This window comes from Triticum urartu, chromosome 4 (genome assembly GCF_003073215.2).
Source record: "Triticum urartu cultivar G1812 chromosome 4, Tu2.1, whole genome shotgun sequence".
Classification (NCBI taxonomy): Eukaryota; Viridiplantae; Streptophyta; class Magnoliopsida; order Poales; family Poaceae; genus Triticum; species Triticum urartu.
Genome location: NC_053025.1, coordinates 122,853,898 through 122,872,698, shown reverse-complemented (window position 1 = coordinate 122,872,698; position 18,801 = coordinate 122,853,898). Strand labels below are relative to the sequence as shown.

The window sequence follows — 18,801 nt, the reverse complement described above, 5'->3', positions numbered from 1 at the left end:
GCTCAATATGATGACTACTTGATAGTTTAGTGCACCATGCTTAACAGCTTAGAATCGGGACTTCAAAGACGTTTTGAACGTCATGGACCATATGAGATGTTCCAGGAGTTGAAGTTAATATTTCAAGTAAATACCCGAGTTGAGAGATATGAAGTCTCCAACAAGTTCTATAGGCTAAAAGATGGAGGAGAATAGCTCAAGCGGTGAGCATGTGCTCAGATTGTCTGGGTACTACAATCACTTGAATCAAGTGGGAGTTAGTCTTCCAGATAAAATAGTGATTGACAGAATTCTCTAGTCACCATCACCAAGTTAGTAGAACTTCGTGATGAACTATGATATGCATGGGATAACGGAAACGATTCCCAAGCTCTTCGTAATGCTGAAATCGACGAAGGTAGAAATCAAGAAAAATATCAAGTGTTGATGGTAGACAAGGCCACTAGTTTCAAGAAAAAGGGCAAAGGGAAGAAGGGGAACTTCAAGAAGAACGGCAAGCAAGTTGCTGCTCAAGTGAAGAAGCCCAAGTCTGATCCTAAGCCTGAGACTAAGTGCTTCTACTGCAAAGGGACTGATCACTGGAAGCGGAACTGCCCCAAGTATTTGGCGGATAAGAAGGATGGCAAAGTGAACAAAGGTATATTTGATATACAGATTATTGATGTGTATTTTACTAGTGTTCGTAGCAACCCCTCGGTATTTGATACTGGTTCAGTTGCTAAGAGTAGTAACTCGAAACGGGAGTTGCAAAATGAACAGAGACTAGTTAAGGGTGAAGTGACGATGTGTGTTGGAAGTGGTTCCAAGATTGATATGATCATCATCGCACACTCCATATACTTTCAGGATTAGTGTTAAACCTAAATAAGTGTTATTTGGTGTTTGCATTGAGCATGAATATGATTTGATCATGTTTATTGCAATACGGTTATTCATTTAAGTATGAGAATAAATTGTTATTCTGTTTACATATATGGTTACACACCCAATGAAAATGGTTCGTTGGATCTCGATCATAGTGATACACATATTCATAATATTGAAACCAAAAGATGCAAAGTTAATAATGATAGTGCAACTTATTTGTGGCACTGCCGTTTAGGTCATATTGGTGTAAAGCGCATGAAGAAACTCCATGCTGATGGACTTTTGGAATCACTTGATTATGAATCAGTTGATGCTTGCGAACCATGCCTCATGGGCAAGATGACTAAGACTCCGTTCTCCGGAACAATGCAGCAAGCAACAGATTTGTTGGAAATCATGCATACTGATGTATGTGGTCCGATGAATATTGAAGCTCGCGGCAGGTATCATTATTTTCTGATCTTCACAGATGATTTGAGCAGATATGAGTATATCTACTTGATGAAACAGAAGTCTGAAACATTTGAAAAGTTCAAAGAATTTCAGAGTGAAGTGGAGAATCATCGTAACAAAAATAAAAGTTTCTACAATATGATCGCAGAAGTAAAATATTTGAGTTACGAGTTTGGCCTTCAGTTAAAAACAATGTGAAATAGTTTCACTACTCACGCCACCTGGAACACCATAGCATAATGGTGTGTCCGAACGTCATAACCGTACTTTATTAGATATGGTGCGATCTATGATGTCTCTTACCGATCTACCACTATCGTTTTGGGGTTATGCATTAGAGACAGCTGCATTCACGTTAAATAGGGCACCATCTAAATCCGTTGAGACGACACCGTATGAACTATGGTTTGGCAAGAAACCTAAGCTGTCGTTTCTTAAAGTTTGAGGTTGCAATGCTTATGTGAAAAAGTTTCAACCTGATAAGCTCTAACCCAAATCGGAGAAGTGCGTCTTCATAGGATACCCTAAAGAAAATGTTGGGTACACCTTCTATCACAGATCCGAAGGCAATATATTCGTTGCTTTGAATGGATCCTTTCTAGAAAAGGAGTTTCTCTCGAAAGAAGTGAGTGGGAGGAAAGTAGAACTTGATGAGGTAACTGTACCTGCTCCCTTATTGGAAAGTAGTTCATCACAGAAATCTGTTCCTGTGATTACTACACCAATTAGTGAGGAAGCTAATGATGATGATCATGTAACTTCAGATCAAGTTACTACCGAACCTCGTAGGTAAACCAGAGTGAGATCCGCACCAGAGTGGTACGGTAATCCTGTTCTGGGGGTCATGTTACTTGACCATGACGAGCCTACGAACTATGAGGAAGCGATGATGAGCCCAGATTCCGTGAAATGGCTTGAGGCCATGAAATCTGGGATGAGATCCATGTATGAGAACAAAGTATGGACTTTAATTGACTTGCCCATTGATCGAAGAGCCATTGATATTAAATGGATCTTCAATAGGAAGACGGACGCTGATAGTAGTGTCACTATCTACAAAAGCTAGAATTGTCGCAAAAAGGTTTTCGACAAGTTCAAGGTGTTGACTACGATGAGAGTTTCTCACTCGTATCTATGCTTAAGTCTGTCCGAATCATGTTAGCAATTGCCGCATTTTATGAAATCTGGCAAGTGGATAAACAAAACTGCAGTCCTTAATAGATTTATTAAAGAAGAGTTGTATATGATGCAACAAGAAAGTTTTGTCAATCCTAAAGGTGCTAACAAAATATGCAAGCTCCAGCGATCCATCTTTGGACTGGTGCAAGAATCTCGGAGTTGGAATATACGTTTTGATAAGTTGATCAAAGCATATAGTTTTATACAGACTTGCAGTGAAGCCTGTATTTACAAGAAAGTGAGTGGGAGCACTACAGCATTTCTGATAAGTATATGTGAATAACATATTGTTGATCGGAGATAATGTAGAATTATTCTGCAAAGCATAAAGGAGTGCTTGAAAGGAGTTTTTCAAAGAAAGACCTCGGTGAAGCTGCTTACATATTGAGCATCAAGATCTATAAAGATAGAGCAAGACGCTTGATAAGTTTTTCAATGAGTACATACCTTGACAAGATTTTGAAGTAGTTCAAAATAGAACAGTCAAAGAAAGAGTACTTGCCTGTGTTACAAGGTGTGAAGTTGAGTAAGACTCAAAACCCGATCACGACAGAAGATAGAGAGAGAATGAAAGTCATTCCCTATGCCTCAGCCATAGGTTCTATAAAGTATGCCATGCTGTGTAGCAGACCTATTGTATACCCTGCCCTGTGTTTGGCAAGGGAGTACAATAGTGATCTAGGAGTAGATCACTGGACATTGGTCAAAATTATCCTTAGTGGAATAAGGATATATTTCTCGATTATGGAGGTGACAAAAGGTTCGTCGTAAAGGGTTACGTCGATGCAAGTTTTGACACTGATCCAGATGACTCAAAGTCTCAATCTGGATACATATTGAAAGTGGGAGCAATTAGCTAGAGTAGCTCCGTGCAGAGCATTGTTGACATAGAAATTTGCAAAATACATACGGATCTGAATGTGGCAGACCCGTTGACTAAACTTCCCTCACAAGCAAAACATGATCACACCTTAGTACTCTTTGGGTATTAATCACATAGCGATGTGAACTAGATTATTGACTCTAGTAAACCCTTCGGGTGTTGGTCACATGACGATGTGAACTATTGATGTTAAATCACATGGTGATGTGAACTAGATTATTGACTCTAGTGCAAGTGGGAGACTGGAGGAAATATGCCCTAGAGGCAGTAATAAAGTTATTATTTATTTCCTTATATCATGATAAATGTTTATTATTCATGCTAGAATTGTATTAACCGGAAACATAATACATGTGTGAATACATAGACAAACAAAGTGTCACTAGTATGCCTCTACTTGACTAGCTCGTTGATCAAAGATGGTTATATTTCCTAACCATAGACATGAGTTGTCATTTGATTAACGGGATCACATCATTAGGAGAATGATGTGATTGACTTGACCCATTCTGTTAGCAAAGCACTTGATCATTTAGTTTGTTGATATTGCTTTCTTCATGACTTATACATGTTCCTATGACTATGAGATTATGCAACTCCCGTTTACCGGAGGAACACTTTGTGTGCTACCAAACGTCACAACGTAACTGGGTGATTATAAAGGTGCTCTACAGGTGTCTCCGAAGGTACTTGTTGGGTTGGCGTATTTCGAGATTAGGATTTGTCACTCCGATTGTCAGAGAGGTATCTCTGGGCCCTCTCGGTAATGCACATCACTTAAGCCTTGCAAGCATTGCAACTAATGAGTTAGTTGCGGGATGATGTATTACGAAACGAGTAAAGAGACTTGTTGGTAACGAGATTGAACTAGGTATTGAGATACCAATGATCGATCTCGGGCAAGTAACATACCGATGACAAAGGGAACAACGTATGTTGTTATGCGGTCTGACTGATAAAGATCTTCGTAGAATATGTAGGAGCCAATATGAGCATCCAGGTTCCGCTATTGGTTATTGACCGGAGACATGTCTTGGTCATGTCTACATTGTTCTCGAACCCGTAGGGTCCGCACGCTTAACGTTACGATGACAGTTTCATTATGAGTTTATATATTTTGATGTACCGAAGGTTGTTCGGAGTCCCGGATGTGATCACGGACTTGACGAGGAGTCTCGAAATGGTCGAGACATAAAGATTGATATATTGGACGACTATATTTGGACACCGGAAAGGTTCCGGGTGAGATTGGGACAATACCGGATCACTGGGAGGTTATCGGAACCCCCCGGGAGGTATATGGGCCTTATTGGGCCTTAGTGGAAAGGAGGGGAAAGGAGCAAGGGAGGGGGCGCCCCCCCCCCAAGCCCAAACCGAATTGGGAGGGGGGCCGGCCCCCCCTTTCCTTCCTCCCTCGTTCCTATTCCTTCCCTCTCCTACTCCTAATAGGAAAAAGGGGAGTCCTACTCCCGGTGGGAGTTGGACTCCCCCCTTGGGTGCGCCACCCTCCTTGGCCGGCCCCCTCCTCCACTCCTTTATATACGGGGGCAGGGGGCACCCCAGAGACACAACAATTGATCATTGATCTCTTAGCAGTGTGCGGTGCCCCCCTCCACCATAATCCTCGATAATATTGTAGCGGTGCTTAGGCGAAGCCCTGCGACGGTAGAACATCAAGATCGTCACCACGCCGTCGTGCTGACGGAACTCATCCCCGACACTTTGCTGGATCAGAGTCTGAGGATCGTCATCGAGCTAAACATGTGCAAAAACTCGGAGGTGTCGTAGTTTCGGTGCTTGATCGGTTGGGCCGTGAAGACGTACGACTACATCAACCGCGTTGTTATAACGCTTCCGCTTCTGGTCTACGAGGGTACGTAGACAACACTCTCCCTTCTCGTTGTTGTGTATCACCATGATCTTGCGTGTGCGTAGGAATTTTTTTGAAATTACTACGTTACCCAACACCTCTTCCCGCAGCTCCATCCTCGTCCACTTTTGACTTTCCATCTCGTGCTGAGTACCCCGAGTTCTTTGATGATGATGATGATGATGATATCCACCAGGAGTGATTGAGCCTGTTTAGTTCTTCGCCCCTTTTTACTTGTTGTTGTCAAAGGGGGAGAAGTAGTATCTTAGTAATATGGTCATGCTATGAGATGTTATTTCAACTTTATGTTGCTACCTATGGTGCTTGTTCGTCTATGTTACTACCTATGGTGCTTGTTCGTCTGAGACTATGTTATGTTAGTGTGTGGCCATGAAATGTTCTCAGTCTATTTGATGTGTTATGATGTTTTCATATGTGCTTGTCTCTCATTTTTTTTCTTATCTCTTTGTGTTACATATGCTATCATGCGAACTTTTGTGTTGGTCATCCTAATATACTCATCGCATGCACACAATGAGGGGGAGCTAAAAGCAAATTGTAACTAAACATATTTTGTATCCTTTTTGCTCTCATGATTGTCATTGCTAAGATTATTTATTACATTTATGATACTACATGTATGATTGTCATCAACAAACAAAAAGGGGGAGATTGAAAGTGCAATCATGCCCTTATATTATGTTTTGATATTAATGACAATCTACATGTAGGGGACTAACAATGGTTGTCAAGTGAATCTCAGGTGTTGGTCCCCGGTGTTGGGGAACGTTGCAGAAAACAAAATTTTCCTATGGTTTCACCAAGATTCATCTATGAGTTCATCTAGCAACAAGTGATCGGATTGCATCTACATACCTTTGTAGATCACGCGCGGAAGCGTTCAAAGAACGGGGATGAGGGAGTCGTACTCGACGTGATCCAAATCACCGGAGATCCTAGCGCCGAACAGACGGCACCTCCGCATTCAACACACGTACGGTCAGCGTGACATCTCCTCCTTCTTTATCCAGCAAGGGGGGAAGGAGAGGTTGATGAAGATCCAGCAGCACGACGACGTGGTGGTGGATGCAGCAGTCACCGCAGCAGGGCTTCGCCGTTCTTCTGCGAGAGGGAGAGGTGTAGCAGGGGAGAGGGAGGCGCCAAGAGTCAAGGGGTGCGGCTGCCCCTCCCTCCCCCCCTTTATATAGGCCCCCTAGGGGGTGCGCCAGCCCTAGGAGATGGGATCTCCTAGGGGGGCGGCGGCCAATGGGTGGAGTGCCCCCCAAGCCAGGTGGGGCGCCCCCCCACCCTAGAGTTCCCAACCCTAGGCGCATGGGTGGGCCAAGGGGGGCGCACCAGCCCACTATGGGCTGGTTCCCCTCCCCACTTAGCCCATGGGGCCCTCCGGGATGGGTGGCCCCACCCGGTGGACCCCCCGGGACCCTTCCGGTGGTCCCGGTACAATACCGGTGACCCCCGAAACTCTCCGGATGGCCAAAACTGCACTTCGTATATATAATTCTTCACCTCTGGACCATTCCGGAACTCCTCGTGACGTCCGAGATCTCATCCGGGACTCCGAACAACTTTCGGGTTACTGCATATTCATATCTCTACAACCCTAGCGTCACCGAACCTTAAGTGTGTAGACCCTACGGGTTCGGGAGACATGTAGACATGACCGAGATGGCTCTCCGGTCAATAACCAACAGCGGGATCTGGATACCCATGTTGGCTCCCACATGCTCCTCGATGATCTCATCGGATGAACCACGATGTCAAGGATTCAAGCAACCCCGTATACAATTCCCTTTGTCAATCGGTACGTTACTTGCCCGAGATTCGGAAGTCGGTATCCCAATACCTCGTTCAATCTCGTTACCGGCAAGTCACTTTACTCGTACCGTAATGCATGATCCCGTGACCATACACTTGGTCACTTTGATCTCATTATGATGATGCATTACCGAGTGGGCCCAGAGATACCTCTCCATCATACGGAGTGACAAATCCCAGTCTTGATCCGTGTCAACCCAACAGACACTTTCGGAGATACCCGTAGTATACCTTTATAGTCACCCAGTTACGTTGTGACGTTTGGTACACCCAAAGCACTCCTACGGTATCCGGGAGTTACACGATCTCATGGTCTAAGGAAAAGATACTTGACATTGGAAAAACTCTAGCAAACGAACTATACGATCTTGTGTTATGTTTAGGATTGGGTCTTGTCCATCACATCATTCTCCTAATGATGTGATCTCGTTATCAATGAAATCCAATGTCCATAGTCAGGAAACCATGACTATCTGTTGATCAACGAGCTAGTCAGCTAGAGGCTTACTAGGGACATGTTGGTGTCTATGTATTCACACATGTATTACGATTTCCGGATAACACAATTATAGCATGAATAAAAGACAATTATCATGAACAAGGAAATATAATAATAATCCTTTTATTATTGCCTCTAGGGCATATTTCCAACACCCGGTTCGTCAAATTGTGTGTGGATCAAGAGCATATGAAGTGGGTTCTCTCAAGGATGAAGTGTTAAAATGATGTTACATTTTGTTTCCTTGAGTATAGGATCCCACACTATTAAGAGGGGGTCGATTGGGTTCGTAACAGACTTGCTCGAGTCAAAAATACTCCTTTCCATAGTTCTTTTTATCCCCTCTTTACTTTGAATCTTTCTGTCTCTGGGAGTGCCGGATGTCCGGGCCTCGTGCCGGATGTCCGGACTGCTCCCCGGATATCCGGGCCTCTCGCCGGATATCCGGGCCTAGCCATTCCAGAATGCACTTTTGTGCAGTGCTGCTGCCGGATGTCCGGCCCTCTACGCCGGATGTCCGGGCTCCCAGTACTCGCCGGATGTCCGGGCTCCTTGCCGGATATCCGGGCATAGCTGTCCAGAGGACGTTTTTATGCTGGGCTGCACGCCGGATGTCCGGCCACCTGCCGGATGTCCGGGCCTTCCTCTTATGCCAGATGTCCGGGCTTGACCCCCAGATGTCCGACCCTTCTGTTTCCTGCTTTGTTTTCTGCCTTGCTCTTTAAGTGGCTTGCCAGGCCGGATGTCCGGCCTCTAGCCCGGATGTCCGGCCTGCCTTGCACTACAACGGCCATATTTGAGCTCACACTATATATAGCCCTTCTCCCCCACGGGAGAGGGTTGACCATTTCACTTTGAACAAACCCTAGAACACATTTCACTCTCTCTCCAGACCAAATCTTAGATCCCAAGGGATTTGAGAGCTTTCGAGATAAGTTGTCCGATGAAGTGATAGATCCACTCCTTCTCCTTCTTTGCACCAAAGGAATTCCTGATTTGAGCAAGTCTTGAGCTTTTCCCCTTCGATCTTATTACTCTTGGAGGTTGGAGACTCCTAGGAGGTAGGAGTCTTTCGGAGAGGAACCGACCTTTGTGATTACCCCCGGAAAAGTTTGTGCGGGTTTGGAGACCACCCCAAGGTCTACCACTAGTGGTTGAGAAACGCCTTCGTGGTGTTGTCTCAAAGGGAGAATAGGGTGAGCCTTCGTGGCGTTGGTGTGCCTTCGTGGTAACATCCACCTCTCTAACGGTGACGTAGCTTCCCTCCAAGGAAGTGAACATCGGCATACATCCTCGTCTCCCGGAGTTGTGGTTATTCCTAACCCTAACTCTCTACTTGTGGTTACTTGTCTCTTAGCACTTACTTATATCTATTGTGTTTGTTTATCTACTTACTTGTATTACTTATTTATCTTGCTTAGCACTTAGTACTACACTTACAATTGTTAGGCTCATTTTCATATTCCGCACTTGTGCCTAAAATTGCTAAGTAACAATTAAAATTTGTAATTGTACCTATTCAATCCCCCCCCCTCTAGGTCCATCTCGATCCTTTCAGCGATGACCTCAGGCAACGCACACAGTTTTAGGAATAAACCGGGTTGGATCACTGAACAATCACACACGACTTTCTCTTGAAAACTTTTTGCGTTAGGCCACCTTGCGCAAACGTTTACCACATGAAAACTGTGTGTGATGGACAGCCTTTGCCACACAATTTCTTCTACGGACCGTTTGTGATGCATTCAATAACGCAAACGATAAAATTATCAATATCGTGTGCAACGGCAACGCTATCACAAACGATTTAACGGGAAAAATTGTCCGTGATGCACCTGTGAACGAAAATGTTTTCCTTGGAGCGACTGTGTGGGATGTGCATACGAACGGAAATGTTTAGCGGGGACTGACTGTGTGGGATGTACTTGCGACCGGAAACAATTTCGCATGTATAATTGTATTTTTTAGCTCTATTGTACGTATTTCCGTATTTGAGCGCTCGCCGATCGTACACGACCTCATTTTGCCGAGCGTGTGTGCCAGGAGGGCCTATCCCCGACGGTTTCTGGGTCGTGTGGGAAGGACCCCCCCCTATCGCCCACACTCACTAGGTGACGGTTTCAAATGCCGCGTGGAAAGGGGATAAAAATTGTTTGTATAGTACCGACGCGTACCAGTGATTTACCTACGTGAGGACGAGTAAGAATTAAGTTTGGGGATGCTTGATACGTCTTCAACGTATCTATAACTTTTTATTGTTCCATGCTATTATATTATCTATTTTAAATGTTTTATATGCATTAATATGCTATTTTATATTATTTTAGAGACTAACTTATTAACCTAGAGCCCAGTGCCAGTTTCTGTTTTTTTCTTATTTTTGAATTTTACAAAAAAGGAATATCAAACGCAGTCCAGATGAAATAAAACTTGACGATGATTTTACTTGGACCAGAAGACAAACACGGAGCTTGGAGAGGGGGGGTCAGACGATGGCCGAGGAGGCCACAAGCCTTCTAGGCGTGCCCCTCGGGGCACCTTGAGGGCTTATGGGCCCCTCGGAGGTCTCCTAACCCTAATTCTTGCTCTATAAATTTCCAAATATTCCCAAACCACCAGAAGCGTCCACCAAAATACTTTTTCGCCGCCGCAAGCCTCCGTTCCCGTGAGATCCCATCTTGGGCCTTTTCCGGCACCCTGCCGGAGAGGGATTCGGTCACGGAGGGCCTCTACATCAACCTTGCTGCCCTTCCGATGATGCGTGAGTAGTTTACCACATACCTATGGGTCCATAGCTAGTAGCTAGATGGCTTCTTATCTCTCTTTGATCTTCAGTACAATGTTTTCCTTGATGTTCTTGGAGATCTATTCGATGTAATACTTTTTTGCGGTGTGTTTGTTGAGATCCGATGAATTGTGGATTTATAATCAGATTATCTATGAATTTTATCTGAGTCTTCTCTGAACTCTTTTATGCATGATTAAAATATCTTTGTATTTCTTTTCAAATTATCGGTTTGGTTTGGCCAACTAGATTGTTTTTTCTTGCAATGAAAGAGATGCTTAGTTTTGGGTTCAATATTGTGGTGTCCTCACCCAGTGACAGAAGGGGTAGCGAGACACGTATTGTATTGTTGCCATCAAGGATAAAAAGATGGAGTTTTCATCATATTGCTTGAGTTTATCCCTCTACATCATGCCATCTTACTTAAAGCGTTGCTCTGTTCTTATGAACTTAATACTCTAGATGCATGCTGGATAGCGGTCGATGTGTGGAGTAATGGTAGTAGATGTAAAATCGTTTCGGTCTACTTGTTACGGACGTGATGCCTATATTCATGATCATTGTCTTAGATATCGTCACAACTTTGCGTTTTTCTATCAATTGCTCAATAGTAATTTGTTCACCCACCATATACTATCTTCAAGAGAGAAGCCTCTAGTGAAACCCCCAGGTCTATTTTCCATCATATATTTTCATATCTATAAACCAAAAAACTCAAAAAATATTTTGTTGCAATTTAGTTGTTTTAGTTTATTTTACGTTTTAGTAATCTTTTATACCTATCTCTATTAGATCTCATTCTTGTTCGAGACTGTGAAAGGATTGACGACCCCTTTTTGGCGTTGAGTGTAAGTATTTATTAGTTTGTGCAGGTGCATGGAGACTTGCTTATGCCTCCTACTGGATTGATACCTTAGTTCTTAACTGAGGGAAATACTTATCTCTACTCTGCTGCATCATCCTTTCCTCTTCAAGGGAAAAATCAACGCAAGCTTAAGAAGTATCACTGGTCACCAATTTTGCAGCAATTCTATCATGTCCTTCTCATGTTGATCATCTCGTCGACGGCGGCTCAGTCCTAATGCTTTCCTCCACATCCATCTCCGCGCCTTCGGTCCATCCCTCTCCTCTCCGTTGTCACTTCCTAACCGAGAGGTCCTATTGGACGCCCGCGAGCGGCAAACAGAAGAGCCTTCGTTGAAGAGCGCGCAAAACAGGGCCGCCCCATTTGCAGGCGCTGAATGTAAAAACTCGCGAGAATTAAGCAGGGGTCTGGACTCGAACCCCGACCACACGCCACGAACTACAGTTGGCAACCGGTCGAGCTAGCCACTCTGCTTAGCAAAAACGCAGCGCAAATGTTTAAGTAATAGCAACAGAGGCGGACCCCTCGCGTGAACAAATTTCTTTAAAAATATGATTTTTTTTTTCAAAATTGAAACAACTTCTAAAACACAAACAATTTTGAAAAAATGTGAAAAAATATGAAAATATGAACATTTTTTATAGTCTAAACAATTTTTTAATGTACATTCAACATTTATGTGATATACGCCGAACAATTTGTAAGAACACACTGAACAATCTCTTAATATACGATGAACAAGTTTTCAAAATACACAATGAAAATTTTGTAGTATACGTTGAACTATCTCTTAACATACGATGAACAAGTTTTCAAAATACACAATGAACATTTTGTAGTATACATTGAACAATCTCTTAATATACGATGAACAAGTTTTCAAAATACGCAATGAACATTTTGTAGTATACGATGAACAATCTCTTAATATATGATGAACAAGTTTATATACAAGGTGAACAATTTTTTAATATACGGTGAACATTTTTTAATACGCGATGGACCTTTTATATACTACAAAATAAAAAACAGAGAAAAGAAACAGCAAAAAGAAAAAAGAAAAGAAAATAAAGAAATAAGCAGAGAAAAAGAAAAAATGGAATAAAAAAGAGAACAAACCTGGTTTAAAAAGGAAAAACTAATGCAGAAACCTTCCAGAAGATTCCCAAAACCGGAACCGTTTCCCAAAGATAACGCAACGAAGAAACAGGAGGGAAGCAAATCTTGGGTCGGCCCAAGTGGAAGCGACAGATTCTCGCTCTCAGCGAAGCTGCGAAGATTTGACACTAACAAGCCTCATAGGGAGCTCTGCAGCGCCGATTAGGAGATGCGGCGCTCGCTACAGCGCGGGGTGGCCCCCCCACGAACGGGCACCGCACAAAAAAGCGCGAAACCCTATCATGAAAATATGATTTTTTTTTTCAAAATTGAAACAACTTCTAAAACACAAACAATTTTGAAAAAATGTGAAAAAATATGAAAATATGAACATTTTTTATATAGTCTAAACAATTTTTTAATGTACATTCAACATTTATGTGATATACGCCGAACAATTTGTAAGAACACACTGAACAATCTCTTAATATACGATGAACAAGTTTTCAAAATACACAATGAAAATTTTGTAGTATACGTTGAACTATCTATTAACATACGATGAACAAGTTTTCAAAATACACAATGAACATTTTGTAGTATACATTGAACAATCTCTTAATATACGATGAACAAGTTTTCAAAATACGCAATGAACATTTTGTAGTATACGATGAACAATCTCTTAATATATGATGAACAAGTTTAAATACAAGGTGAACAATTTTTTAATATACGGTGAACATTTTTTAATACGTGATGGACCTTTTATATACTACAAAATAAAAAACAGAGAAAAAAAACAGCAAAAAGAAAAAAGAAAAGAAAAGAAAGAAATAAGCAGAGAAAAAGAAAAAATGGAATAAAAAAGAGAACAAACCTGGTTTAAAAAGGAAAAACTAATGCAGGAACCTTCCAGAAGATTCCCAAAACCAACAAGCCTCATAGGGAGCTCTGCAGCGCCGATTAGGAGATGCGGCGCTCGCTACAGCGCGGGGTGGCCCCCCCACGAACGGGCACCACACAAAAAAGCGCGAAACCCTATCATGAAAATAGCGCCACTGCGGGGAATCGAACTCACGACCCACACAACGTACTGCGTTCGGCTAACCACTCGGACATGCGGATAGAAGTGATTAATTGCAACACAAAATGTTTAAAAACTATTAAAGCCGATGTTACATGATTTCCTTTAAAAAAACTGAAATATCACAGATTTCGAAAAAAGTTTATGAACATGCAAAAATACTTTGCCCTATTCAATAGAAGTTCAATAACAACAACAACAACAAGTCTTTAGTCCCAAACAAGTTTGGGGTAGGGCTAGAGGGGTGAAAATCCATAAGATCTCGCAACCAACTCATGGCTTCTGGCACAATGGATAGCAAGCCTCCACGCACCCCTGTCATAGCCTTTGGTGATACTCCAATCTTCAGGTCTCTCTTAACGGACTCCTCCCATGTCAAATTCGGTCTACCCCGCCCTCTCTTGACATTCTCCGCACGCTTTAGCCGTCCGCTATGCACATGGAGCTTCTGGAGGCCTGCACTGAATATGCCCAAACCATCTCAGACGATGTTGGACAAGCTTCTCCTCAATTGGTGCTACCCCAACTCTATCTCGTATCATCATCATTCAGACTCGATCCTTCCTCGTGTGGCCACACATCCATCTCAACATACGCATCTCCGCCACACCTAACTGTTGAACATGACGCCTTTTAGTCGGCCAACACTCCGCGCCATACAACATTGCGGGTCGAACCGCCGTCCTGTAGAACTTGCCTTTTAGCTTTTGTGGCACTCTCTTGTCATAGAGAATGCCAGAAGCTTGGCGCCACTTCATCCATCCGGCTTTGATTCGAATTCAATAGAAGTTCAATGATTTTGAAAAAAGTTCATCAATAATGAAAAAATAGTTCACCAAAAATTCGAAAAAGTTCATTGAATTTAAACGTAAACTTTTGGTTCTTTGAAAAAAAGTTCATTAATTTTGAAAAAAGTTCATTGAATTTGAAAACTAGTTCATCTAATTTTTAAAAAGTCAATGATTTTGAAAAAAAGTTCATCAAAATTGATAAAAAGTTCATCGGTTTTCAAAAAAATTCACCGAATTTGAAAAAAAATTCACCAATTTGGGAAAAAATGCACAAATTTGAAAAAATTTCATAAAATTTCAAAAAAAAATTCACATATTTACAAACAATTCAATGAATCAGGATGAAAAAGAAAACAGAAAACGGAAAAGGAAAAAAGGAAAACGAAAAATGAAAAAATAAAAAATAAAAAGGGAGGAAACTGGCTAAGCGGGAGAATATATAACAAATAAAAGAGAAAGTTCTCATTGTACAGATCCCGCTAGGATGGCGCCGAGGTTACTCCAACAAAAACTTCGTCAGAGGCGCGCGTGTTCGAATCACCACAAGAGCGTGTCATTCTTTTTGCGGAATTAAAACACAGAGAAGAAATTGGGCCGGCCCATCGCGGGAGTGCTGCAGGCGCCGGTTTGCGAAAAGAACTAAAACAGGCGCATGTGGCGTTAAATAGGAAATGCCAGCCTTATATAGGAATCACCCTCCTAACCGGGCCAGGCTTAGGTGCCTGCAGGCGCCGGTTTGCGAAAAGAACTAAAACAGGCGCATGTGGCGTTAAATAGGAAATGCCAGCCTTATATAGGAATCACCCTCCTAACCGGGCCAGGCTTAGGTGCCTGTGGGCATGCGCATTTGCTCACTCTATATTCCGCGCATTACAAGAGAAAAAAGGATTTGCCGTAAAGAAGGCCTAGCACAATTTTTCTTCGTTATCATCCTTCTCTGATATTTTCGGGAGCAACTAATTAACGAGCGCTCCTTCGAGAGTCTCGTAACGATCAGCATCACTTGACGCTCTCAGCCATTCGCCACGTGTCGCGTTTTGGACGCTCCCTCCGGATTTTATTTTTTTTATTTTTTCGCACACGTTTTTGACTTTTTAAACGGGTTTTTTTTCAACGTTTTGATTTTCCCCCGGTCTTCTTTAGCTTTTCGATCAAAAAAATTCAGAAATTTTTTTTCGCGAAAAATACGTTTTCTGAGAGGCACGGTTGTGCTTTAGCGAGAGTCACGACCGTGTCTTTCGGAAACGAAAAAAAACGTGTTGTCTGTATTTTTTCTTTCGCGAGAGTCACGGTTTTGCTTCAGCGAGAGGCACAGTTGTGCTTTCGCGAGAGTCACGGCCGTGCCTCTGGGAAAGGGAAAAACAAAACGTGTTTTCTGTTTTTTTCTTTCACGAGAGTCACGAAAAACCCAAACCGGGAGCATGGGTTTTTTCCTTTCCGAAAAGGCACGCCCATGCCTCTCACGAAATCACAACCATGCCTCCCGCGGGAAATAAAACCGTGACTCTCGCGAAAAAAAGAAGAAGAGAAAACACGTTTTTTTCCCGTTTCCGAGGAGGCACGGCCGTGACTCTCGTGAAAGCACAACCGTGACTCTTTCGAAAGTAAAACCGTAGCTCTCGCGAAAGAAAAAAATAGAAAACACATTTTTTCCCTTTCCGAGAGGCACAACCATGCTTCTCGCGAAAGCAAAATCATGACTCTCGCGAAAGAAAAAATAAATAAAAAACACGTTTTTTTCGTTTTCGAGAGGCACGACCGTGACTCTCGCGAAATCACACCCGTGCCTCTCGCGTAAGCAAAACCGTGACTCTCATGAAAGAAAAGAAAAAGAAAACGCATTTTTTCGCGCAAAATATTTTTTTTCTAAAATTTTTTTGATTAAAAAGCTAAGGAAGACTAGTGAAAAACCAAAAAGTAAAAAAAAAACGTTGAAAAAGCCGAAAACGCGTGCAGAAAAATAAAAATAAAATAAAGAGAGTGTCCAGAGCGCAACACGTGACGAATGACTGAAAGCGCGTCAAGTGAGGCTGATCGTTGGGAGACTCGCGAAAAAACGCTAGTTAACTAGTTGCTTTGGTATCATCCTTCTGTTATGAATTCATAGGCGGGCCCAGTACGTATCCGTGCCGTTTCCGTGGTCCTCAATCGACCTCTCCTTGTAGGCTTTCGTGCCGGTTCCGTGGCCCTCAATCTACCAAACCAAACGTGCGCATATAAGGGACCGGTCGCACCACACTACTCGCTGCGCCCGCTCTGTCCCGCCGTCTCCGTCTCCGGCCACCCAAGCCCTTCCTTCTCGCCGGAGAGAGAGAGAGAGAGGGAGGGAGGGAGGGAGGGAGGGAGGGGGAGGGGGAGGGAGAGAGGGAGGGGGAGGGGGAGAGAGTTCGTGCCAAGAATCCATGGCGACTGCGGGCCTGCTGCGGAGGGAGAAGGAGCAGTTCGGCTCTTCCCCCTTCACTGGACAGACGACGATCGAAAGCAAGATCCAGGCCCTGGAAGACCACATTGGCGCCACCAAGGTACGTACATGGTTTGTTAAGTTAACAATGTCAAAACTCGATGGCGCGTGAACGTAATTGGAGCAAAAGTAACAACTCGATGGAGTTAACACTCATGCAGTATTTACATACAGTTGCAGTTGATTGATTCGTGTGCGTCAGGAATATGCTGCTTATTAACAAATGCCAAAACGCACCGTATATGAATAATGTGCAGGTTAGCAACAGGAGATCGTGCCGGTGGCTCAACGACCGGCTGCTGCTGGAGCTGGTCCCCCGTCTTGGCGCCGACGAGATCAAAGGCCTCTTCGCTCCGCCACCATGGGGTAATCCATCAGTCAGTCAAACAAATAAATTCTGGTCCATAGCCGACCTCACAGCTCAATTCTAGTACTATGTATATTCTGATCGATCATGTGCATGCGCATGCGCGCTTGTTATGTAGGTGAGGAGCTGCCCCTGTCTGCATTCTGCATGACAAGTTCTGCTGCTGCATGGGATGTCTTCAGGACCATCGACATGGATGTTCAGGTATGCCGCCATATACTGGAGTAGAATACAGTATATACCAGGCCCAGATGCATGGATGCAGAGATAAATTATAGTACTAAGATGTGTGTCTTATCTTCATGGGTCATTTACAGTTGACAAATTTTAATGGTGTCTAGGCAAACTTGTTGCAATTTCACATGAGACAATCATGCGCGGATCGGAAGAACAGTCGTCTGGACGAAGACGAGGAGATTGCGCTGAACGCTTGGCACCGTATCGGTCGCCAGACAAGAGAAGTTATCAAGAGGAACTTCCTGCCTGACCTGCTTCGGATGTACGAAGTATGTGTACCGTCTTGTGTCTTCTACTGAACCTATGTTTTCTGTTTTCTCAACCAAATATATAGTACGTACAATGCATTTTCAGCTCTGTGTGTGACCATGCTTAGGAAGATAGTAGTACAACACATGTAGCTAGTGTCCTTTGAAAACTCTGAAATCTTTCAGCAATGTCACCCAAAGTAACTGCAGTAGTTACCCAATTGGAGTAAATTACAGTAGTTATCCAACTGGAAGCCATGTGCGGATGTGCGCATGTCTATATGAAAAAACTGGAAGCCATGTGCATATTTCAGTGTCAGTGTTGATTCCATGGTTGTTTAGTATAGGTTTTTTTTTGCGGGGAGGTTAACAGTAAAGTGTCTCGGATTCAATTTGGCAGGAACGAGTGAGGGCCTTCATCCAAGACACGAGGGACTTGCTTGCACTCGATGTCCAGGACCCATTCCAGAGGCTGCTCCTACACGGCGTGTGCGAGGTAACTAAAAACATCTGACGAAAGCCGTGTAAAATTCAAGACTTCATAATTTGGACAGTCGCCACTTCATAATTTGGAGTACTACGTAGCGTCGATCGATTTTGAAGGCTAGCCTACTTGTATCAATCATCAATCTAAAATAAGAAGTTAATTTGTGTGCCTGCAGTTCTACAATGTGGCAGGAGCAGCACCGTGAGAGAGTACGGCGAGGACAGGCTGTGGAAGACGACGACGATCAGGAAGAAACCAGGCACGGGCGATCCACCCAGTATCACGTTGGTTGACTTCCTGACAAGGAAGAAGAATGGGTGCCACTGAAATTTCATTTTGTGCCACTAGCTAGCACCTTCCTTCCTTTGAGATCAGGCACGGGCGCTCCATCCAGGAAGAAGTGGTTGTGCTTGATTTGTACTGGTATGCTAGCTAGCCATCTATACTCCTTAATTTGAAGTGCTACTTAATCACTGGAGTAGTAGCTTATTTGATGATTACTACAGTATATGACACTACTAGCTGTACTATGATTGTCGGTCTTTGTCGTTTCATACATGGATGGATCTGGGTTGTAGTACTACGCACACTAGCTGCTACACGACCGCGCTGCTGGCAACAGTGTTTACATCAGTGATTAAGTAAATGGTCTGCGTACACATGGCGTACTGCCAACGTACTACTGTACGTGCTTGCTGTTTTCTGTTTTTGAGGTCAGTGTACGAGTCCCGAATAAAAAGATCAGTGTACGCGTATGAGGCCCGCGTATCCTCGGAAGGCCCTTTTGA

The 18,801-nt window shown here is 43.3% G+C and overlaps 1 pseudogene; it reads left to right on the top strand.

Annotated features, from left to right (window-relative positions):
* Positions 1-16,560: 16,560 nt before the first annotated feature.
* Positions 16,561-18,596, top strand: LOC125553671 (annotated as a pseudogene).
* The last annotated feature ends 205 nt before the right edge of the window (positions 18,597-18,801 follow it).